Below are 5,139 nucleotides of genomic sequence, written 5' to 3'. Positions count from 1 at the left end.
TAGAGTCAAATAATAATACAGTGAAATATAGGTCGAAATAATAATCATACAAAAACAAGTTAAAATTAAAAATCAAATAGATTAAATTAGCAGCATGCAAATCAATGTAATTAATTAGGGATTTCGTGAATTTTATAGCCAACGACTCACACTCAAACATACACAAACACCCCATAATAATCCTAATTGAAATCAAATAAACAGCTCATCATCACTGGCTTTACATTAAGGCTTTGAACTAATCAGCTGTTCCCTTTTTTTCTCATTAAATTATGTCAATTTTTCCCGTGACTCTAGAACAAAAAGAATTTCATGCACGAAATGTACGAAAATTAATTCCACTTTTTTTTTCAAATTTGTTTTTTTCTTTTCGATGGTGTGACAACGAGCACACAAATACATGTGGCCATAATGAAATGTTTTAAATCGTTTTTTTTTTTGCATTGTTAGATTCTCATAAATAATAACATGCAACCGTATGCATTTTAATGTAAACTATAGCAAGAATATTCTCGCATCCCGGACATTACATTAGAAAAAAAAACGGTTTGCGTGATTTTTCTTTGGGTATTTTCAGTATTAACAACGTGTGTGTGTTCGACCAAAGTCAAAAATTATCCATCGACACGTCGCTTAGATACACGCTTACTGGAAATTAAAAACAATAAATAAATTTACGAAAAAAACAACATTTTTATGCAAACCAACAACAAAATCTTTCATATTTAAAAACATCAACAAATTCCTATACGAAATATATTAAAATGCACTTTCATAACATTAACCAAAAGTAATTGTATTGAAACCAAAACCCTCACTCTTTCTCACACACACACACACACACACACACTCTCTCTATTTGTCATCGTTCTCTTTTTGATCATAATCTAAATTGTAACGACATAGTTCTATATATCTTTGTAGCAAAATGTGAGAAAATTTCATTAGAAAACCAACGTAATTTAAGTATTTCAAAAACTAAAAGAACGAATAAAACAAAAACTATAAGCACTGTATTGATTAAAAATGAAACAGAAAAAAGTTAAATCACTAAAGTGTTTGCATTCTGTTAATTAGGAGAAATGAAATTCATTTTAATTTTTTTTTTTTTTAAATAAATACCTGTGATTGTCATAAATTGTATATTGAATTAAATTAACTAATTTTCAACGACATAAAATCCCACTTCAAATAAGGATAAACATATACTTTGAATATATTTCTTCACTTTAATAACATAAATAGAAAAAAAAATCAATTTTAACCAAATATTTGTCTTTTAGTTTCGATTTGTATACTATTACTTCGTTGGTAAAATTGTTGAAAATGAACTCGAAAACGTGCACAATATCATTTGGCTCTTTGGATATATGTATATTTCATTATGTGTATGGCTTTTTGTTTTTGATTTTTTTTTTCTTTTTTTCTAGAAAATTTAACAAGAAAAACTCATTTAAAAAAATCATGCATATTCAACCCCAAACCAACTAGCAATTGTGACATAATATAAATGAAGCGTACACAGACAAATTCGTACATATTTCAATAAAGATAGAAAGATTATCGAAATAAAAACAAACAAAACAACCACATCCAATGAGCATTGCTTATCCAGTCTATTAAACAACAAAATATATATTGAAATGTATATTGAATGAGTCAATTTTAATTTTCAAATTGTGATTGTATAGTTTTCCTCTCTTAATTCTGTCCATTCAATTTGTAATTTCATAACTGAATAGCATTCATTTAATTTGGCATGTCGAGCGTGCAATTTTCACATTTAAAAATGAAATAATAATATTTAAAAGAAAAATATATAATGAAATAATAAATGCACGCTACCTTTTTTGTACTAAATTTTGTCTATTTCGCATTTTTATATATTTTGAACCAAAAATTGAAAATTCAAATAAAAAAAAAGATTGAACTGAAAATACAATTTGAAAATCCATACAAAATGTAAAAAAAAGAGAAAAGAATTTGATTAATGAATTTTGAACGACATGGGAAAGTTAAAAAAATGTATAAAAAGAAATTAAAAGTTATTATGAATATTGTACATTTAGTCCTATTCCATTCACATTCTCAAGATAAAAAAAAATCCAATTGCATTAGTGATAACGTTTGTTATTCCCAGACTAAAATCTGTTTCAGGCATAAATTTAGTTGAAATTATGAAGACATACGTTCACACACGCATTCATATATAGAACACGCATACATTGAAGATTTTAATGACAAATGCAATTAGAGCGCAGATTTATTTATACAAATACGTTGAACATTGTTTGCTTGAATCGTGAGCAAGTTTTTGACAAATCGATGTGTATATGTTTTTTTTATTTAGTTTTGGTTACTAGGGGGTTTGGAAAATGGCCTTTTTGGATAATTAGTATCCTCATTCATTTACCATTATGTATCCATTGTTGTGGTTATTCCATGTGGTAAATGAATAACGATACTTAGATTGTGTGTGTGCCTCATGTATGATTGCAAAGAAAAACCGGTGATTAATTGGCCCTAGATGAAAAAAACCAACGACATTTCAATGTGACAAAAAAAACTATACAAAAACAAACTATATTGATGAAGTGACAAAAAATCAGCTCCATTACTTTTTAGGTCGAATTGTTTGAACAAAAAAAAAACAAACGGAAAATCTATTCACTTAATCGATTTGTGATGTTCTTCGACATTTGTATAAAGTAGAATCATATAAATGTTGTAGATGTATCAGTGTATATCTAAAACGATCAAAAAATTATTATTGATATTTGTTTGAATGTTCATAGCTGTTCCACCCATAACGAACAAGTATGAACTAAGTCAACGATAAAATGAACTACATAGCATACGAAACAATAGTAAAACTTATGCAAAATAATTTGAGTCAAAGTATAAAGTGCAAAACAGTAGCAACACTAGCAACAACAACAAAAACAACAACAGCATCACTAGCTAATAAAATAAATAATAGAAACCATTCAAATTGATATGACTGACAAACATTTCATTCGGTTAAAACAGTACGATGAAGAAGAAGAGTTTTCAGGTTCTTTTTGAACAATTTTCGATGAAAACTTTCTATTCAATAACGCAACTCCAATTATTGATTCGTATCGATTCAAAGGTGACGACGACTATTCATTAAAAAAAATAAACAAATAAATAAGTGAAAAAAAATTGTAAATGTAAATTTCATGTGATGTGCAAATAGCCGTAGACATTAATTAAAAGGAGAAACAAACAAACCTTTCAAATAGAATTCGATAAAGTTTGTCATAACTGTACCTTAGAAACACGATAAAAGAGCTTCTTTTACATTGTTTTTATTTCTGTTGTTGTTTATGTAACTCTCCTTCAGAATCAATACGAATAAAAAAAAACCGAAGTCCGAGTCAAAAATGGATTGCAATTTTCTGAGTATAAAACAAACTATATATTGAAGTGACAATTGTGTGAGAATCAGATTTTCATATTTGTACTTCGCCCACTGGGCGTACCAATTGCTCATTTAGAATGCCGTCTGCAGAAGACGCGCACTTTTCAGTCAATAGGATGTTTGCATTTTGCATAGTGCATACAGATAAGTGAATCGAATAAAGAATCAAATTGATTCCATGCCCATCGATAGGAACTAATTGTGTTTTTCAAAAAACCTGTCAAGTACATAACAAAAAAAAAAAACAAAGAAGTTAAGAAGAAAAAAGACAAAATAACAAATGAAATATTAATCGATTTTAATATTAGTTTACATTTTTGTGTTTTGCCGTGTATAAATTTGTAATTTTTTTGAGTTTGCTTTCGTTGTTTTCTTTGTGTTCTTCCTTTTTTTTCGGCGGCGTTGAAAATATTTTGCACTTTTTTTTACAACTTTTTAATTTGTCTTTTTATGATTTTGACTTTAATTTACGGTTTTATTCCAATTTATTTACTCTATCATATTTGTAATCTTTTTCACGTATTTGTATAGATTTGTCTTTTTTTTTAAATAACACACAAACAAAACGATATAAAAAAAATTGATTTAAAAAAAAAAACACAAAAAAAGAAAAAGAGAAAAGTAAAACCATTTTAATGTCATCAGAGTAACATCAAAAGTAGCAACAACAACACAAGAAAAGGGAAGAAAACACAATTCAAGAAAACATTAATAATAATTAAAAGAAAAAAAAATGATAATATTATGTGTAAAGAAAAATGTGATCTCTTAAATTACATTAATAATGGAAACAAAAAATTTCACAATGGAAAAAATATGAACATAAAAACTGACAAAAACAATACTATGATTTATGATGACGGTGTAATATCGGGGAAAATCGATTTCTATTGAGTATTCATCTGAGTGTGTTCACACCAGATGTGACGTCTCTTGGCGTCACAAGACATACTAATATTTCGCAGCACCGTTGATCTGATTTCCTTTCGATAGTTATGCATTAAAATAATATGAAACAAAAAAATATATATATATATAATATTATAGAGAAAAATAGCAGAACAGAAAAAATCAATACAAAAAAAATGAACACAATTAATGAAATTGAAACAATTTATGGGAAAAACGGAGGAAAAATAATAATTTACTTTCAGCGAAAAATTATCATGTTCAAACGGTCTCTTCTATTTAGTTTCTAATTTGAAATCGCACTGTTACTTGATAGGTACAGTGTGTTTTATGATGTTTGACTACTGAACATAGTCGAATATCGAACGATATAAAATCTAAATGCAATGATACCGTCTTCATTCTACTGGCAAAACAAAAAATTATAAAAAGAAAAACATTCATGTAATTTCTCGCTCCTAGTAATGTTTAATGGAAAACAAAATTAATTGATATAAATTTATAAATATATATATATATATACTTACCTTGAATAATTGCAGATTATAATATTAATGATAATAAAAGAAACGCATATTGAAAAAATTATAAAAAAACCACATTGCCTTTTATTTCCCACATTGCCTTTTTATTTTGGTCTACAAATTCAAAGTGCTCTTTACGTCTGTAGCATGGTGAAACCTTGGTGTCCATTCGTCTCAACGAAGCGCCTACTGCAAATTTATGATCCTATATACGGTTTTGGTAAGATATCGCCATAAAAGAAATGTTATACCTAATGTCGG

General features: G+C 27.4%; 1 protein-coding gene across 3 annotated transcripts in view; it reads left to right on the top strand.

The window, feature by feature from the left end:
* LOC116340477 (inositol-pentakisphosphate 2-kinase) overlaps nucleotides 1–5,139 on the top strand; it is a 56,735-nt gene that overhangs the window by 33,643 nt on the left and 17,953 nt on the right. The window lies entirely within an intron of this gene.

The sequence above is a fragment of the Contarinia nasturtii genome, unplaced genomic scaffold, assembly GCF_009176525.2.
Source record: "Contarinia nasturtii isolate CC-2019 unplaced genomic scaffold, AAFC_CNas_1.1 Cnas_scaffold_695, whole genome shotgun sequence".
Classification (NCBI taxonomy): domain Eukaryota; kingdom Metazoa; phylum Arthropoda; class Insecta; order Diptera; family Cecidomyiidae; genus Contarinia; species Contarinia nasturtii.
This window is presented reverse-complemented; position numbering and strand designations above follow the sequence as displayed.